This window comes from Monomorium pharaonis, chromosome 5 (assembly GCF_013373865.1).
Source record: "Monomorium pharaonis isolate MP-MQ-018 chromosome 5, ASM1337386v2, whole genome shotgun sequence".
Lineage (NCBI taxonomy): Eukaryota > Metazoa > Arthropoda > Insecta > Hymenoptera > Formicidae > Monomorium > Monomorium pharaonis.
The window spans coordinates 11,199,471-11,219,678 of NC_050471.1; the positions used below are offsets into that span (position 1 = coordinate 11,199,471).

Genomic DNA, 20,208 nt, shown 5'->3' on the forward strand with positions numbered 1-20,208 from the left:
CGTAAAACCATACGATCAAGTGCAAGAAATAAAACGTTCAGCGCGCAGGTTGAAAACTGACGATCGCTAGCCGAAAACGCTAGCGTTAACGAGCGTCATTATAGCATCATTACGTGCGTCAGGAAATGCGTGACACGGGAAATCTAAACTCGGAATCTACAAACCGGTTTGGCGGCGCCCCGCGTGGGCGTTATGCCCTCCGACCCTTAATTTAGCTTCTTCATCAATCTGGAAGCTCTGATAGCTCGTGTTCCTTTGCACACGGCTACCACATCGCGTTCAATTTAACGGTACTTGTAACATCGAAAGTTGAATTTATCGAGACTATTACCGATTTCAATGTCTGATCGTAATAAAATGTAAAACGTATGTTTCACATTTTATTATTCCTCGGGTTGTATCTAATTACTTAAGTGATTACGCAAACCAATAATTATTGTAATTAATAGCGCTGAGAAGAATTCAGAAGCATTGATGTATCCGTTAATTAAACCAATGATTATTTTATACGCATGAATACTTTAATCCGATTACTTCTATCGCTTAAGAAGAATATTAATGTGAGAGAGACAATCCAAATATTTTATGTTTAGTATTTAGATGTATACATGATAGATTCGGTCTCGAATACCAGATGCTGATGACTTTCCTCATTATTAACACGGTCATTATCATTATTTAATTTCGTGAGATCACGAAAGTTTCGTGAGATTGAGAGGCGGCGAAGGGGCGTTTCAAGGTTTAGCAAAATGGTATCGATGTAAACAAGATACTCCGCAATGTGCAATACCGTGATACTCACACACACGCATACACACATGCACGTTTGTAGAATCGTAACTTTGGAATATTATATGTATCTCGCATGCACGGGTTATCGCGAATCGACCCGCAATATCGCCATTACTTCCTCCTTGGTTTTACAACCTAACCGGCGAACTCTAGGCGAATACATGCGCCTCGTTGCACGCCGAAGCACCTCCTTAAACTTGCGTGTAAGCGACGTAACGCTAACGCTTTACGTCCGACTTGTAAGACAGCGCGAATTTTATCGCATCGCATCAAATAGCGCATATAGCTGCCTCCTGAAATACGTACGTAAGTGATACGTTTTTGAGTTTTTAATTGGAAATTAAAATACTGCAGCATTACGCAAATGTAGCAAAACACGTCTGAAGTCTCTCGCAACGCAATTCTTTAACCTCTCCCACGGTGCGTGATCGAGCCTGAAAGATAGGCCAGTGAGCGAGTTTACCGGGGGAGGAAGAGACTATAATGAAATCAGCTCGCATCTGAAACGCAGCTATCGCGGGGAACTTGGGGGAAACGTAGCAGCAACGAGGCGACGTGGGATCGTCCTTGTCCGCGCTCCCGCGGTCCTCATTGTTCGCGCCGACGACTCCGCTTTGCTCGCTACCAGCGCGAGCAAACACGCGTGTGCACAAGTATCAGAAAGTAGTTCGCTTTGCACGGTGAATTGTTTTCACCGCGCCGCGGATTGAATCGAGTTGCGCTCCGAGTAACCTAGAAAGAAAGTGAATTTCTGCCGTAGTTGGCGATTGTAGCGGAAAGTAAGCGCAATTGTGTCAATATTTGGGCGCGGAAAGTAACCGTTCTGCTATTAAAGGTTTATTTCATTTTCGGACGGCTTCTTTTCTTTAATTATTTAACATTTTATTAGAACAAGTAAGCTGACAAAGATTATATATGGAGGAGTCTCTCTCTCTCTCTCTCTCTCTATCTATCTAAAATATTTACTTGTTTCGTTATAGTAAAATATAATAACGTAAAAGATTTCGCGTGGAATGATTCATCGTGGCAAAAGAAATAGAAATTTCGCTGCAAAAACGACATCCACTTGTTGCGTAAGCCGGTGAACGGATTTATTGGCCGAGAGGGAGATGCAACATCGACTTCGATTTATTCTTTGTGGGTTGTTCAATATCGAAACAATGGCCTCTGGAAATCAATATCGAGTGCAATCTCGACCGGATGTCGATCAAAAACGTGTGTGCAACCTTTTGTGCTTTTTTACAACGCTGAATGTCTTATTAAAACTTTTCATTTTTTTTATCTCAAAGTAGAAATTTCAAAAATGTTTAAAAAGATCTTATACTCAAGTTAAATTTTAATTATTTTTACATTTAAATTAAATTTTAATTTTAAATTAAAAAATTGATGAATAGTCGCGGAGAATTAAGAACGATATGCAATATACACTTTCTCATGAATCGAATGATTTTCCCTCGCATGCGCACCTCGCGAAAACTTAGGCATGGGTATCGTCATCATCGCAATCATCATATAATAAACACGTATGCGCAACTTTATCTCGAGCGTTATCGCGCGACATCGATTTCACAAGAGACATTCCCAAGGAGAGGCACACGCAATTGCGCATTTTTTTTTTCGCAATTGTATATACTGTTCATGCTGAAAAAGGGGGAAGCGACAATCTCGATTATGCGAGATCAAAGCGTGAAACGTGATTTGAGCTCAGTAATGAATTTTACGCAATTCGCAAGCAAATAATTTGTAACTTGATCGCGACCTTCCACGTTTCGCGTTGAACGTCGGATTTGCGTGTTACAATCGTGTCACGAGATCGCAGGCGATATTTTCTTCCGCGGTTGCTAAAGAAGTGCGGACGAAGGTCCCGCGTTATGGTCTTAAACAAAAGGGACATTAAGCGTGGTGCAACACCGTCGATTTCCTCTCGTCGCTCCTCGTTTTACAGTTTCTCAGGGCGAAGGAAGCGGGGAACGGAGTGAAGACACTGAACCAAACTGAAGAGCCGCTGCCGCTGCCGCGATGGGAACCGCGAGATAGCTCTGCCCACATTGATTTTCAAGAACGCCAAATTGCAGGAAGCGAGAGGTCAGATCGACCCGCCACGGCGGCGCGGCGCAGGCCGTGGGGAACCGGCCGAAGGTACAACGGCCAAGGAGGATGCACCTGTATACACCTGCGACCGACTTGTCTGGCGGCGGTCGACCTCGCTGATCGTCGAATCCGGCACTTCCGGAAGCTCTTTATCTCGGTTACTTTTGTTGTAACAAAATTTCGTCAACACCAAGCAATCTGACGTGACTCACCTTGGAAAAAGGTCTTTCGTTCTCCATATACGGAAAAAAAAAAAAACAGGAATAAAGATATATATATAATTAAGTTCTCGAGGTATCCGTATGGATCTGTGCTTCAATCGTTTGATCGATATTAAGAGTAGTCTAAAGGAGAGTTGTAAGAGTAGACGTTATATATAACGAAAGTGTATAACACGTCTGTCCTAACCGCGAGTACGAAGCGCGTGCTGCCATCATACCGTCTAATTACGTTAACCGACGCGAATGGCAGTCACGAGTGGCACCGATTTACAACCGATCTCGTGAATTTTTAGTGGATAACGCACGCTTAGCCAGAGTTACGACTTTCGGTATCGCGCCTGACTGATCGCGTTAATAATTGAAAATTACAATCGATAATCTCATTACAGCTTGATAATATGAAAATTATGCAAATGTTATTTCCTTCGCTATGTTTTTTTAACACTAGGACGCAGCGGGAACAAGGTGGAAACTGAAAGCGTTTCAGTTGACCCGCATCTTCAAAAACAATAGGCATCTCCCGCGATCTACGATCAACACAATTTCATTTCGCAATTACTTCGGCGCAGCGTTTCCTGACTGCATCAGCACGCGTTTCGCATACAATGCCGCTATAATGTTCTTATGAAACATGTGAGCGACGATTACGAGAAGGCAAATACAAAGTTAATCATCCATTTCGCTTTTCATTAGCTCGCCGATCCAATTTAGCTCGCGGCTAAAATTATGGACTAACAAAAGCGTTAATAGTCGTAAATGAAAATGGTACGCTATTACGTCGCGGTGACGGAAAGTCGAGACATTGTGCAGAGAAGGGGAGAACGTCGCGCCGGGGCAGACGTGCAGGGGGCACACACGTGCGTGCACGCGGAGAGTGTGTTGCTCTCGCTTGGGAACTCGACACGGAGCACGTCCTTGACCGGGTCTATCGTGTGACCGATCTCCGGGCGCATCACAATGCCTCCCCTTCACCGCCGTGCCCGTCCCCGACGCGACCCTCTTCTGGAACCTGAGAGGCCCCGCTTAACCGCGCGCGCGCTTCGCACCGACCACTTTGTCTCCGTTTGAACGCAACCCTGTCGCACGCAACGCGCACGCGCACGTATACACACGTACACATCGCCGCGCACCATGCTCTTCTGGCAAAACAATGCGAGATCTGGCACGTTCGCCGTTTTTCGCGACTATTGTTCGTGTGGTATTAATTACCTGCGACGCGCAATACGGCCGAGATAAATCTTCTCCGGGGCCGCGTAGCTGTGGTGGCGGAGTCCATTTCACTTCGAGTAACAATTTTGGTGGTGGCCTGGTGCTTTTTAGATATTTCCTCGCGGGCATCCTCTTTATTCCCGCCGTCCCTCCCAAAGATCCATTACGTAGCGCTGACGTTTGTATCTCGGGCGTCGTCGTAAAAGGTTTCCCGGAAAGGAGATTGCGCGGTGTTTAAGGATCACGAGAAAGGCAAAGCTCGTCTTTTCCATCAATGAAATTACGTTTGTCGAACGTTTGCTTAACTTTTGCGCGATCCGTGAACGATGAAGGCGCCGTTTTACTGTCAAATTATTGTTGATGCAAGGCGTAAACCAGAGGGCATACATAAAGATAGAAATTAAGATTACATTTAAGATTAACAGCGAATAATTAAATAATAAGATATAAGAAATAAAGGGATATCTAAACTAACACAGACGGTTTCAAGCTACAATTGTGCTGGTTTTCTTTCTATATTTTGCCATAGGATGAGAACCTCTGCTCATAGTTAACATAGTGGGAGTACACTAGGAGTAGTACGGTCTTGAGTCGACATGCGGCGGAGGGGGGAGGGCGGGCTGAGACAATGGAGCATTAAAGTCACGGCGTGGTTTTCTAGACAGGAAATTACAGGGATCACGCGGAGATTGACAGAAAAACGGCTCTGGCGAGCTCGTAGATAGCGAGCGCACGATACACCCCCGATCCCGTTTCTCTCTTTCTCTCTCCTGAACGTTTCAGCACACGTGAGAATCACCCTCTTGCGGTGAACGAGGAATCCCTTCGTAACGCCCCGCGGGGCGTTGATTTAAATTGAAAAAGTTTTCAACGAAAAAGCAATGTATACTTAAGTGACAACGGGATTAATAGCGGCGCAATCGGAATTAAAAAGGAAATATGATAAACGCACGTTCCTAATAGGCGTCGATCTCGGTTATTACGTCGATCTCGCCGTAACTACCTTAAGTAAGCCCGTTGTACCTCCACGAGGTATAACGTCTCAATAATCGCACGGGCGAGGGAAGGTTTCCGTCCCGTGCATGCATGCATGATTTACGACGCACTTCATTATCACCAATCGAACCGGCCGATAAACGCGCATCGCGAGCTATTGCGCACTCTATCATTCGACCGGCGGAAAATAAAGTACCACCCCGGTTTGGCACGAGAGGAGATACAGGAACGGTGTATTCGCGTCATCGAGCGCAGGTGCGCCTAGCAAACGCTATTTCTGGACCGGGAATCGCGCATCCAGTTTGCAAAAAAAGTTTCAGAATCAAATTCCATCCGATCACTCGAGAGTAATATAATCTAATCTAACGCTTAAGGGATTTGTACTGCAAGATGACACAATAATGCAATTGCAGTCTTCATACGCCATATTGTGTGCCCATCCGCGATTATCGAACTCGAAGCTGTTTGAAGAACATCGTCGATAATCCGTATTTTTAACTTCCTTTTATCGACAAAAGTGTTACTTCTTGTGCTTACACTCGTGCTTGCGGAATGTATCAATCGATCGGAATGACATCGCGTTAGGTTCATTAGAAGCTTTCAGACGAGTTTAATAGTTTCGAATACTAATGGCTGTGAGACATTTTATTGACGCTTGCGCGTCTACGTGGAAAATGTTAATCTTTACAGGAGTGGGAGGGGGAGAAGAGGCTCGGAGCTGTGCGAACACCTTAAACGTGCCCGAAGTACCTAAACAGCGAGCTCCACGCCATTCCCTGCAATATAATCGCATGACAGATATCTCGAACGATACGGCGAACACACAGCGCGGACTATCCGGCCGCGATCTCCGCGCTTGATTCCCGAGGATTCTTAACGCTGCTGCGGCCTAACTCCTTACACGAGAGAGACGCCGATGACGTACGGCGTCGTGGCTATCCATTACCGAGGGAACGATAAATTCACCCCGGCCGCAGCCGGGGTTGACCGGGTGAACCAACCAAGTGCGGCGTGTCGTACCGGCGCGCTCGATTCTGCCGGGTGGTGGGTCTCTCGACTAATAAAGAGAGTAAAGAGAAATATACGGGGGGGGAGGGGGGAGGCGAGAGGAGGCAGGGAGTAGGCAGAGGGGATCAAGCGGGATATTGGCAACATTAAGTATAAATGCAACCTACCGAGATTTATGCCCGTCGAGGAGAGGAGAGAGCGCCGGCGAGAAGAAGAAGAAGAAGAAGAGAAGAGGTAGATGAGGGAGTAGGAGAGGGAGGATGAGTACAGAAGGGATGAGGTCGCCGCGAGGCGTAGCGGAGGACCACACGGAGAGCTGGGTCCGCTCGTGGCTCGTGGGGGGCCCTTACTTCGACTTTCCTTCGAGTCCCTTCGCGGGTTTCTCTCTCTCTCTCTCTCTCTCTCTCTCTCTCTCTCTCTCTCTCTCTCTCTCTCTCTCTCCTTCTCACTCCGTCTTACTTCCCTTTCTTTGCATAACTGCGATTTGCTGTGATGTCGATACCGGAAGGTAATGAAAGGGAAACATCCACGAGGGCAGTATCCAAGATTCTCGACCGGGATTATCCGATTATCCGAGGCGGTTTGAGGGCGTTTCGTGTAGAAAAAGAAACTGAAAGTTGACATGTCGAAGGCATGTAAAAGTTTACCCGTCGCGGCAAAAGAAAATTAGATAAATATTTCGAGAAATTTTTCGAAGCAAATTCGTAATCTTACACCGCGATTTAATTTCGACGAATAAACATTAGCGTTATAAGATGAATCTAACGTTTAGATGATTGTTAATAAATGGCACACGATTTCTCTCTCTCTCTCTCTCTCTGTTTCTTTTAAATTATTCTTTTTGCTTTGTTTATCCGCTCCGAATCTTTTTACTTCAATTCGTAATATTTATCGATATTAAAAAAAAAAAGAAGAAATTGGCTTGCCAGAAAGTGATGAAACCGTTGCGCACAAGTGGATCGATGAAGAGAAATAGAGAATTCTTATTATCTATGCCTTTGCTTTTATCGTATTTGTACATGGAAACTGGAATTGTCGATCCATTTACTATTATACATTTCCTGCAAGTTGTTTTCTTTCCCGAGGACTCCAATAGATTGCCGTTCTCGTTAGTTTCAATTTCCAGCGTGTTTGTTTGCCGAGCGAATCTCACGGGTATCCGTGTTTTCATTCGCGATACATATAAGTAGCAGTAACGAGCACTTCTTTGTTACAAAATTTCATTTTTGCAAAGTCATAAAATTTTTTATCTCCTGCGAACGATGCGCATAAATGGGGTACCCAAACGAGCGGCCGCGCGTAAGATTGACTTCGATCGATCGCTCGCTCGAATTCAACGCGGGAATATGAGCGAGGAATGGAAAGAGAAAAAGATGGAAAATATTCGTTCGTTATGCTCGTTCGTTATGTAGGTAGCCATAAAGATAACCTGCCACTCTTGCATACGTAACGCATAGCGTTACGCAATCATTACGGACGTCGTGTCTAATGATCCTTACTCGGGTCCGACAACGACGACGACGACGACGTCAGGAAAAAGCGAATCCGATCGTTACCACGGCGAAAACCGGTTCGTACAATGGTACGATTCGATTTTAACCGGACTCACCTCCGACCGCGGTTAATTCGCGTCACAAACGGTCGAGCATCCGAGCTAGCTAATTAAATTACAAACAACCCTCGGTCAATCGATCATATATTGTGGGAGAGCAACGATTTAGCAAGAATCGCCGGGATACAGGAATGATAAGTATAAGTAAGTTCCATTCCGGAGCGCAACCTTCTTCTCTCGATCCCAGACACGTCGTCGATCTCGGTCGTCGCGGAATCGCCGCGCGGCCGGAAGCGTGCCGATTTTTCGCGAGCAGAAGTAATGGAGCGTGCCGGTTCGGCCGCGATGATAGATACCCGCGCCGTGCCGATACACGCCGATACCGATGTTTCGAGCACCCGGCGTACGCTCGTTACGCGAGTTGCAAAAGTATCCGTGAACATTGGCGCGCGTCCGTTACGGGCGTACGAGCATACCGGCGCGAGGAACAAATTGAGCGATACGCGCGGGGACAGCCCGCGCACAAGTCGCGGCATTAATGTTGATCGTCGACGGAGGAAGCGATTCGTTAGCATCGCCCCGTTATCGCGAGCCCGATCGCTTCCTCAATATAATTGAATCGATAGAATTGAGACGCCGCGCGCCGGCGCTCTCGCTCTTTCTCTCTCTCTCTCTCTCTCTCTCCCTTCCTCCTCTCGCGCGCGAGAGATACATCAGATCTGGATGAGCGAATCTCGCGGAGTGATATACTATATCTGCGGTACGGGAATTCAGTTAGAATCCTAACGCCGCTTCCCAGTCCACAAATTAGCGTGCGCGAGGGCCACCTGCCTTCCGATAGGCGGATGCGGAAACGGCGCGGAGAGATTCATACGAGATTCATGCGAGATTCATGCGGGAGACTCGTTTCGCCACGATCGAGCGTGATCGCGAAATATATTCAGCCGGCGTGCGCTGATACCGGTCGTGGGTTGGCGCATCTGTTACTTGGCGCGAGTTTCTTAGTACCGTGCCGTTTAATGGTCCCGTCGGCTTATTTTGTTTTAATCGCGTCTCCATACGTAAGTATCGTTGAACGTGTCAAAACGCGCGGAGAGTTACGTTTCCTACGACTGACTCTCCATCCCATGAAACTATATGTACCTGTTGGATAACGTTGCATCTAGTACAATTTCGTAAAGAAATACGCCAATACTGCTATACTTTGCATCTATAGAAACAATCTACGCCGCATACATGTGTATATATATATATATATATAAATTAATGGAGAAAAGTAGACTTAGCCGAAAGGATTGATCTCTGCAATGCGAAGAAAACATTGCGGGCGGATACATGGAGCGTGAAACGAGGATTGCGGCTACAATGGAGCGAGTTGTAGCTACAGCTAGACAAGCGGCTGACATCATCCACGAAACGTAAAACAGTTTGCAGAAAACGCGTCGCGTGCACGCGTCAGACGCTAGACGGGTGCACGCCGCATGCACTCGAGCGTGAGATGCGTTGCGCGTCGTTCCACATACACCGACGCGCGTGGCGGACGCATACGCGCGCGGACCGCGTGAACGTGAAGGCGAATAGATAGGGATACGGCAGGAAATGATTCGTGTTGTATCTCCTCGTCCGGCCGAACAATGCCACCGTGACTCATCCTCCTGTGCGCCCGCGATCCGCGACAGGCTACGAAATCAACTCTAAAATAAATCCGCAACTTCTCCCGCGATTGTTGTCAACTACGTCGCAACTACGTCGCGACCTTCCTCTCAATCATTAAACGTAAAAACGAGAATAAGAGGAGGAAGGGAAATACCGATATATCGACGTTATCCTCGTGCGAGGATTCACAACCACTTGTTACAAACATTTTTCGAAATGCCGTAATATCGAGTAATATATCGAGCGTGTGCGGGGAAACTCGTACGGGTGAATTGCACCAAGCGTGAAATACGAGACTTTTCTCTATGAGAGAGGTACTAGAAGTACGGCGAGAAGTTTCGACGCGGGCCAATTTCCACTCCTCCGCGCGGTATAGGGAAGAAGACTGTTTACGGTACGTGTACATAGCGATGTAACGTTGGTATATAATATCGGGGTGTAATTACGGCGCCTAATAGGGATTACGGCTTGGGGGCCGAGGGGAATCGAACATCGGGAGAGGGTAGCCCGATGATGATCGATACCATTGGTATCATCGCGTGGTAATTATGGGCGCGGTGGTGGCGGCGGCGACGGCGAATGGCGGGCTGGAGGGAAAGGGAGAAGGGTCCACCAGAGGTGGTAGATGCCCAGGGATCGCGCGGGGCCCCGGGAGTAAAGAGCAAAGTAAAGGGTTCCTGCGGTCGGAGGCGCGTTGTTGCGGTTAAAGCCGTAACACGTCGCGTCCAACCTGCAGCCGCTTCTTAACTACCCGCTCGCCACGAAGCGCGCTCTCGGATACCCGCTTGGTAGCCGCGCCGCGCATTTATAATATACGCGCCCGAGAGACGAAACGCGCGGGGTACGGCGTCGATTATTGGCCGGACACGACCGCAGAGCTCCGGATCGGACGGTCCGAGTCCGCTCGGCTCGCCGCCCCGACCTGCCCGGCAAATTCGTAGTATCGAGAATTTTCGATAAACAAAAACTGCCAACGTATAGCCCGGCAAAAAAGGCCTGCGGGGGATAAAAGTTCTTTCTCCTCTGACTGACCGATACGAGGTTTATTGCGCGGACGGGGAGCTCAATCGCGTATCGGAGACTTGAGAAAAAATTAAGCCAACTTTGGCTCAAATCATTTAAAATTCTGACACGCGACGATTATTGCTATGCATACAGATAGACAATTACATTTTCCAATCGTAAAAGATAAGAGGAAATAAAAGGACTTCTCCGTAGAATAAGAATATTCCAGATTTACGGTACTCTAAAACGCGAGTTTTTTGTCGCGAGTCACGACTTGACAACGCAAAAGACGATTTCATAAACCGTAACAAAAAATGCGATACACGAGCGATCCTGGCTAGTTCGATGCGAGTTGACGAGCGTAAGAAGGATTTTATGCGCCGCGCGCGCAATTATAATGCACAAGTCGGAATAAACGACGGGCGATTACCGAGGCGACCACAAGATTCCCGGTAACTCTTAGCGAGGCGGTAGCTGACGTATAAACGTTTCGGTTATATGTGCATGTTAGATGGTCACTCTGAATTGCTCGAGAAAAAAAAAACTACCTCGGTCTGTCACGTGCCTATTATGCGCAGCGTGCGTGCCGGCACGTGAAATAAACGCGACCGCAAAGTCCTGTTTGCTTGTTCAAATTTTCACAGGAGGACCCTGTATTGCAGTTGCAAGTTTTTGGCCCGCAGAACAAATTCGCGAGTTTCCGTGACAATAATAATCTAATCGTTGTCCTTTAGCCTTCTTGCGCGCATGGAAGCTAAACGGATACTATTGTAATTTACGGAAGAGCAAAAAATAAACTGAAAAAAAAAAGAAAAAAAAGAAAAAAGAGTACAATTGCTCAATTTTCTACGGCTTTACACCGGCGACGTCCTTGCGATCACAATCGATCGGGAGTGTTGGACTCGCGTTTTTCCCGTGGCGTTTCCGAGCTTCGTCCTTGCACGTTTACGCGGACCGAGAGAAAACGCAAGATTTCGTGCTCATTAGCGCTCGATACTCCGACTCGTATCGATTTCCATTTGTCGATTGCAAAAGTGGCTTCATCGGTTCATTAAGTTCGCGCAGGACCTTCGGTAATTAAAATCGTAGAAATCGGCTGCGGCGCGTGCACGCGTGTCGACTCGCTTAAGCATAAAATTCGCGTAAAAGTGCGGTTTTTATTGCGCGGCACTAGAAATGTTTTTACTTCGTTACGACTGATTACGAACTCACATGGAAATCGTCGAGTGGCAATTTCGCTCTAATTTCACCGGTCACCATCGATACGACAAGATAACGGCATCCATTAAGATCACGAGTAACGATAATGGATCCCTCGTGTGTCGATCAACTGACTTTGCGCAGCCGGTTTTTGCTTAAATGAGAAAAGCATTTACGGGCTTCACAGTTGTGGCGCGTGATACAGACCCAATCGGATCACTTCGCTTTCCACTCTAATGCCTATTTGATCGCGCCTGCTAACGATGCTGTCTAAATGTCAGTAACTGAGGTTTTTCAATCCCGGAAGAAAGTTCACGCTGAATTTTCGCATTTTGCTCTTCTATACACTTGTAATACACGTATGTACCGTTATAACAATCGGAACTTTTAATGGCGTGAGTTTTGCTGAAGCGATGATTTACGTATCGTTTAAAGGAGCTATTTAAGAAAGTAGGACCTACATTTAATGGCGTATGGAAGAAAAAGGAGGCAACATTTTTAGAAGCTATTTTTTTTACAAACAAACAATAAATAAAATTAATGCGCAGATCTACATGTTTATAATATAAAAGTCTGTTGGTATTCTCGCGAATCTGCGAAAGTAGACCAGCATGTCAGCAAAGATAAAAAAGAAAAGAGATAAAGATCATAGAAAGGGGTGTATAGAAAATTTACCCAGAAAGAATCGATTTCATTACTTTGTTGCAGGAGCCGTAGTTCGCACTCTGTAATTTTTTTCATACCTCTCATTCGAGGTATCGCAACTTTTCTGTTTCGATGTGGCCTACCTGGATCAAAGAAAACCATTAACGCGATGATACCTAGCGACAACCGACTGCTGCCATCTGCGACTTACCGCGGGTTGAAACGCGAAACTCGTTCGTACCTTTGGTCGAGGCCCGATTGAGCTCGGTGGGTAAGAAGGATTTGCGAAGCCGACGCTATTCCCAAGAGCATCGGGTGCGTTGAATCTGGTGGAGTGATAATTAATAATGGGATGATACCGGATTAATAATGCACCACAGCCAATGTCTCGAAGTGCAGCGTGACGAAAAAGAGAGCAAAATAGATCGAGAATATGGATGAATCGAATGGTTATGCTGGATGTCGGCGCCATTAATAACGCCAATTAAAACAAGCTGTGCCCATTGACAGATTGACGGGAGTGTTTTCTTTCAGGCTACACCGCCACTGCGGGATGAGTTACCTGCCCTAAGAGAGAAGACAAGAGAGAGAGAGAGTGAGTGAGAGGGAGGAGGGGGAAGAGGGCAAGTTATTATTAATCTGCTCTAAGCCCGCACTCTTGTGCCTCCTTTACGCCGCATTTACCAACTCGAATACTATATGTAGATTTTTAGACCGATTGAGATACGTACACGTGAGCGTTGTGTTTACGTCAACGGCATGTGTGGGTGGCGCGATATGAGAGATCGTCTCGTTATCTTGTATACCCACTTTCAGAGTGCGAGCTAGAAGTCGCGAAAAAACAGGCTGCAAATATTTCTGCACCCAACACATCGAATACCGTCTTTCCTCTAGAGCCTCCAGGCGATTGATATTCAGAACTTCACACTTCCGGAATGGAATTAATGGATTTAGGGTCGGTTGTTCCAACTTTTTGGTAAATTTATCTATCTGGTAAATATATGTTTGTCTTTATTTATTTAAGAAAAGAAATGAAGACAGACACATGCTTACCCGGTAGATAAGTTTACCAAGAAGTTGGAACAACCGGCCCTGAAAATTCTCAGTTCTTGCAAAAATTAAGAGAAATATTGCTCTTTCTTTTCTCACAGTAGAATTATAAGTAAAATACGTTCTTTAATAACAAAGTTTCAATATTTTGTTAATGAATTGTTCGTTACAAGTTGTGAAAAGCACAATCTAAACTGAACGGGGCTGGCCGCCGATTAATACCGTTTCTAATTCCAGCCCTTCCACGATAGTATGACGAATAGTCGCGTTATCCACGCGAGTCCATGCTTGGGTTTCGGCTTGGTGGGACCAAGAGCTGACGGCTCTCTCACTCTTCGGCTTGACAGAGGGCGAGGAGGGGGGAGGGGAGGGGGAGGGGGGTAGAGTATAGGAGGAGCAGGAGGAGGCGCGGAGGAGGTCGAAGGGGGTGGCAGATTGATCCGTCACGGAGCGCGAGCACAATCACCCCCATTAGACATTATGTGCCTCCCGGTCGCACGTACACGCACGCACCACCTTCCGCGTGTAAGTGGTGAGCGACGTGCGTGTATACGCGCGAGCCACACTGTGCCGGCCACCGAAATGTATCCGCTCTCCGTAATCGGGTTCGCTCTCTCTCTCTCTCTCTCTCTCTCTGAGTTATACGATACTCGTCCCGATCTAGCGTGCTGGCTGCCGGTGTATTAGGAACAAGTCACCGAATTTGCGGCGAGATCGCGCGACGACGCGACGGTTCCTCTTTTCCCGCAACGGTACGCGGATCAAGAGAAAATCGACACACGTATACACGGTACACGTGTCGTTCGTCAGTTTCGCTCGTTTCGCCCTCGGACCCTCGGCACGAAGAGCGCGAAAGCGCGCGCGGCGACACGGCGCGCTGCTCACCATTTCCCGCGACTGCCGAAGCCACCCACGTAGCCCGCCGCTCGTTTGTCATCCGACAAATAGCCTTTCTGCCGCGCGCGAGAGGAGCCAAGTGCGTGTGCGACGCGCGCGTACACGCTCTCACGCGCGCCTCGTTCATCTCGTAAGATTATTATTATCTTAACGGTCAGGGCCGCCGCGTCGCTTCTGACAAGTCCCACCTCTTTATCTTTCTGTTTTATAAACTCAGAGAATGCCCTATCGTTTATCTAAGTCATATTATAATTGTAACAACAAGAACAGAACGTTTGTTCGTTGCGAGTCGCGAGCGAAGAAAATTATGTAAATGGTACGGATGTACTAATGTTACACATTGGTAATATCAAAATATGCGTTATACGTGTCGATATTGCTCTTGTTCGCGTTCAAAAGAGATTTCGTCAGTCTCTTCCTCCATGTGCTTTCGGCACTGATCTTTCGTCGATGTCGTTACGCACGTCGCGAGCAACATCTGGTGCTAAAACCAGAGCGAGGATGCCGCACAGAAGAGCTCTGCGAGAATTCGCATATAAATTAGAGGCTATTCGGAGAATGCGAGGCAGCGAGCAATATGTCGTGCTCGATTAATACTTTCTTTCTGAAGCAGCTTACTCGAGACACCTTATGCCCTACACACACACACACACAGCACGAAAGATAGCCAGATAACTCACTTTCTTCGACGACGAAGCGTCGTGACTTACAAAAATTGTACGTTATCTCTTATCGTGTAATTGAACTTGAAGAAATTGGAACGTTTCTAGTTTTCAAATATTATTTAACATTATTCTGCAGAACTATCCCTTTTCAAAGCTTTTCTCTTGAGAAGAAAAATGGATATCGGCGTAAGGTGGCCTACAAAGGAGAAGAGATTTCTTTTCGGTTTAGAAAAGTGAGCGCTGGCAAGTTGCAAAGGGTAACTGTGTGAGGGCCGGTCCGCCGTCCGCGGAGGGTGAAGCGTCGGATAGTCAGACAAAGAGGGCGAAAGAACGAGAGAAGCAACGGACGAGGTGAGATGAATAAATAAGAGGGTTTTGAAAGGAGGAGCTCGTTGTGGCGCAGAAGGTTATTACGTGGCGTCACGCGATGATGTATCCGCGCTGGTTCAGATTGTCTCCGCGAGATGGGACCACAGACCGTGAAATATGCACCAACCCCCGAGTTAAACCCCCTGGAGGCACCCCGTCCGCCCTTATTCACGACCGCATCACCACCTCTAGACGCTGAGGAAGATCGCCACGTCTTTTCGAGGGAGGGTCGAAGCGCGCTGCTGCTGCTGTTACTGCTGCCTTTCGATCGGGAAATATTCTTTTGACATGAAAATTAATGATGACGTCGATTGTTCAACGAGATTGTAATTAGAGGCATTATTCACAGACTAAAACATACTATATTTTTCAAAATTCTGTTTCGAATATCTCAAAACACTTAAAAACAAAATCATACATCATTCAGCGTTAGGGAATTTTTTTTTAAATAAAAGCGTCCTACGACGAATAAAATATCGCTATGCAACGCGATGCAATATGTCTCCGCGATGATTAACGAGCAAAAGAATTTTTGTTGCGCGGCACATCGAAATCCGAGCGTACGGAGGCTCTCTCTCTCTCTCTCTCTCTCTCTCTCTCTCTCTCTCTCTCTCTCTCTCTCTCTCTCGCATCGTCGCCGATCGATAGCTTTTAAAATACTCCGCTAAATCGAGATGGGTATCCCCGATGCACGTATAGGGCAGCGTCGAAAAGCAGCGTATCCGGATTGCGTGGCAATAATTTCCATATATGTGAAGCGTAATGACGGCGCATAGATCATGGACGTCCACCGCGGCACGCGACAGCACGTGTCCCGTACTCGCTACGCTCGTGTCCGCCACCCCTCGCGCCTCGCTACGTCACGGGGGCGAATCCTCTAGGTTTTCCTCCCACCGCAAGACGACAACAACGAACCACTCGAGTGCGTCCTCCTTATGCGCGCGACACAACCCTTCTTCCAGCCATCATCGTCATAATGCTACCCGCTGCACGCTTAGTACGGAGAGCTTCTAGAAATGCAGCTCGCTCGCGAGAACCGCGAGGATCCAATTTACATATCTCTCTATTATTCTTTAGCACGAATATAAATAATATTTATTATTTTTGTAATCCACATAGCAAAACTATTCGAGCTATGTTGCGTAATGATACAAATGAATGTTTTAAAGAATGTGTTGTATAACAAATGTTACAATTCAGCAAAAATGCTAGAAAAATTTGGTATAGTAATTCACGAAAAAAAAAGAAGACGAAGAAGAGAGCACGTTTGAAGAAAATAATCGATTGTTTTTGCAATCGATATATTATATTACACAGTGTCATAAATCTGTCAATGATTCTCGACGCACAATAATAATCGTGCCTTTAAACAAGGGGATAACGAACAGAACGTAATCATATTATGATGCTATGGCCTTTAGCTCCCGTGGGAGTGTCGGAGGGTTGTGTGTTTGACATTTAGCATTTCCCGCGGGAAAGTTGCTTCTTTGTCTGTCGTCGGAGAGTCCCATTCTCGTAATATTATCACGTATTTCAGAAAAATAAACGTAATACACATTTATGTTAAAATTATTTACAAAAAATTATCGCATATAATAATAATTACTCAGTTATACTGCGCACAGTCAATTATAGATTCTTATTAAATTTTACAGTATATTATAAAAGTTAGTTGAATATGATCAATTGTTAGAATATTAAAAAAAAAAAAAAAACTGCGTGATTTGAAAGTAATAAAACAACATCACGCTGTTTCGCATCGGCAAAGTCCCGCAGAACGACGGGGATTTATTTCAGGGCGTTGCAATTTCTTTCTGTATCAAGCGGACGCGTCTAACCGGTCTGTCCGGGCGAAAGTAAGAGCTCCTCTTCTTAAGATTAACGATACTTTAGTGCTCTTTTAAAGAGATCGTCCTTCCATACCCGCGTCCCCCGGCAGGAATGCTCAGGATTAACCGCCACCTCAGCCGCCCCCTCTCATTCTCTCTGCACCGCGATCCCCACTTGGTTATTCTCCACCGCCGCACTACCCTCGGAATGGGAGGTCCAAAAAAAAAAAAAAAAGAGTAGCAATCGTCGGAACTTGAAAGCAGGGCATTTTATGATGACTACAAAAGTGGTCGCGGCCACCGTTGGGGTGGCAAGAAAGAGGGTGGGCACGGTGCGGTGAAACGAGGGTGAGCCGCCGCTACCACCACCATTGCTACCCACCGCTACCTCCTTTCCAGCGTCCTTAACAGGACCAAGCGACACGACGTAAGGGAGAACGGGCGAGAGATGGAAGGATCGAGAGAGAGCGCGACTACCACTCTCGGCAGGATGGCAGAGGCGGCAGGGACTTGAATTGATTGCTTTCATTACGCAAAAAAGTCGCCTTCTCTTTCCCTTCCCGCACGAGCAACCCCTCACCTTACCCTCCGTATTTTTAACTTCTGCCGCGCGACACTGGCGAATAAGTAAGTGCGCTATTTACATCAAATCTCGTGAGTTATCGCCGCCCACCTTTCTTTCCTCCCGGTAGTACCGCCGTCGGAGGAACTTTGTCGGCGGGGGGAGGGAGGGAGGGAGGGAGGGAGGTGGAGGATGGTGTGGGACAAATTCTTTGTATAACCGTTACAAGATTCCGCGCGACAATAAAAATGAGTTAATCCAGCGGCACGATTCTTACGCTTTTAATTTTCGATCGACGTAAGATAAAGTTTTCCACGAACAAAACTCTGTCCGCAGACAAGCGTAATTTCAGAGTTACGACGAGGACATTATATTATACATCATCATTTGACACACGCACCAACAATATCGTTAATTTCACAGACGTTCCCGTTAGTTTCGCAAACTCTCGATTCTCTTACTCTATGATAAAGGAGATTAATGCGACGGTCGACCACGTAGATTAGAAAGGATAGCGACTCGTCTAGGCACTGATTAGGGACAGCCAAGAGCACGGTGCAGCCGCATTACCCCAATGATCGATGCACCCCGTACGGCAACCTCATCTGCATCTGCCCCCGCGTGCACCGCAACGATGCTTCCCCACACCCTCCGCCGCCTACACCGCAGGGCCTCCGGGTCCACGGTGCGTCCCTATTCGCCTACAAATGCGTCGTCTCAGCGTCGAGCACCGGTGCAATCATGTAGAGGACATATTACCCGTCAACGCGGCCGGAGCCGCTCGTTCGTTCAGGCAAATGATATGCCAAAGCGTAATCTCGCACGAGATCCTCGAGAGATTAGGTTCACCGGCGTAGTAATGACGAATGGAGAGTCCGTGCTCGTGAGGATCACGCGTCAGGTGAAGCAAGAATTTTTTTTTGCGAGGGATGAAAATAAGCATCGCGGGATCTCCCGTGGGATTCGCCGTAAAAAATTACTTCGTCATCGCGTCGCTTCTGCGAGAAAAGGCGAGAATAAGGGAATTACAAATTCCCTAATAAGTGAATTTCCGTTTGGAAAATTAGAAAGAATCTCGTTGTTCAAGTAAGATTGCTCTTGGAGCAATCAAGAGAGAAAAATAAAAAGCTTTCTCACGTACAAGTACGCCTCGAGAGCGAGGGAGTAACTTTGTACGTTCCCGACTTCCCGCGCGAGTTGGTCGATATTCTCACGAATCGACTGTGTTGCCGCTAGGAAGTTTCGTTTCGCCCGAATGCGAGTGTCGGTGTCGCGTACCGGTTGCGCAACGACACACCGTTTGACAAGGCACACACGCGAAGTTTCGCGATGTCGGGTATCTAGTGTCAGCGCGAGAGGCAGGGAGGAGGCGATACGGAGGGCTGGAAAGGAAGAGAGAAAGAATTCGCGAAAGAACGCACTCAAATGTAAACCGGACCCTTGTGAGATTTGCGAGCCAACGACGGTCCCACCGACGACGATGCCTGACCGCACCTTCCGGGCGATCCGGCTCGGTCCGTGCGGCCTCGGAACGGGGCCCAGTTTCTTCCTTCTCAGCGTAACATCGAAGGATAATATGCTACTACACAATCCGCTTCATCATTTCGATATGAAATTGTCCTTCCTTTCTTTTTTGTACTTTCCAATTACATATCAATATTCTCTTTCTTTGTTTTACGCTTTGCGCGTAAAGTGTCATGTGAACACAACACTGCGCGCAATTTGATTGAACTTAACACGTTCGGACGTGTTACGTGTGAAACGAAAAACGAACAAATATGTGTCATAATATAAATAATAGAGAGATGAGCGGCTCTATTTACGAGCAATAAATGGACGTCGAATGGTTTGTATCGAACTTTTAAGCGTCATAAACTGTAACTCACTTCCGGCGAATAAGTATCTATATTTCACGATACGTATCATGTCCGAGAATAAGTTCCCAAGGAACGCGCTGCACAGGAGAACGAATACACCGTAGTTCATAAACCAGTAGTACGTCGCGCCCCACCTTTCACGTTTTGACTTTCCCCACCTCAATCGCTCGCAACGTGCAGATTGTAAAGCCCTTTTCTACCTCGGCCACCTTTGCCATCCCCCCCGGGTCCGGGTACAGTATCCACGGTATTTGTCTCCACGTAATCAGTCTCGTAATTAATCGCGGCGATGCATGCCGCGGGACGTCGCGCGATACGCTCCGAGAGCGTTAACCCTTTCAGTGCTAAGTTATTGTAACGCCATAACATAAATAGGATCTCATACAAAACGTCGCGTCGTGGCTAAATGATATTTACTAATCCATAGGATATTTCTAAATAGTTTTCGTTACTTCTATATATATATAGTGAATCATTGGTGACGACGTGTCAATGATGAAAAGATTGACGTGCAAAATGTGAAAGGACAGTTACGTACATAAATAATAAATAATAGAAGAAATAATCGATGTGAGAAAAATTAT

General features: G+C 46.7%; 1 protein-coding gene across 4 annotated transcripts in view; it reads left to right on the forward strand.

Moving 5' to 3' along the window:
- LOC105836187 (paired box protein Pax-5) overlaps positions 1 to 20,208 on the forward strand; it is a 117,357-nt gene that overhangs the window by 63,582 nt on the left and 33,567 nt on the right. The gene's annotated exons all lie outside the window — the stretch shown is intronic.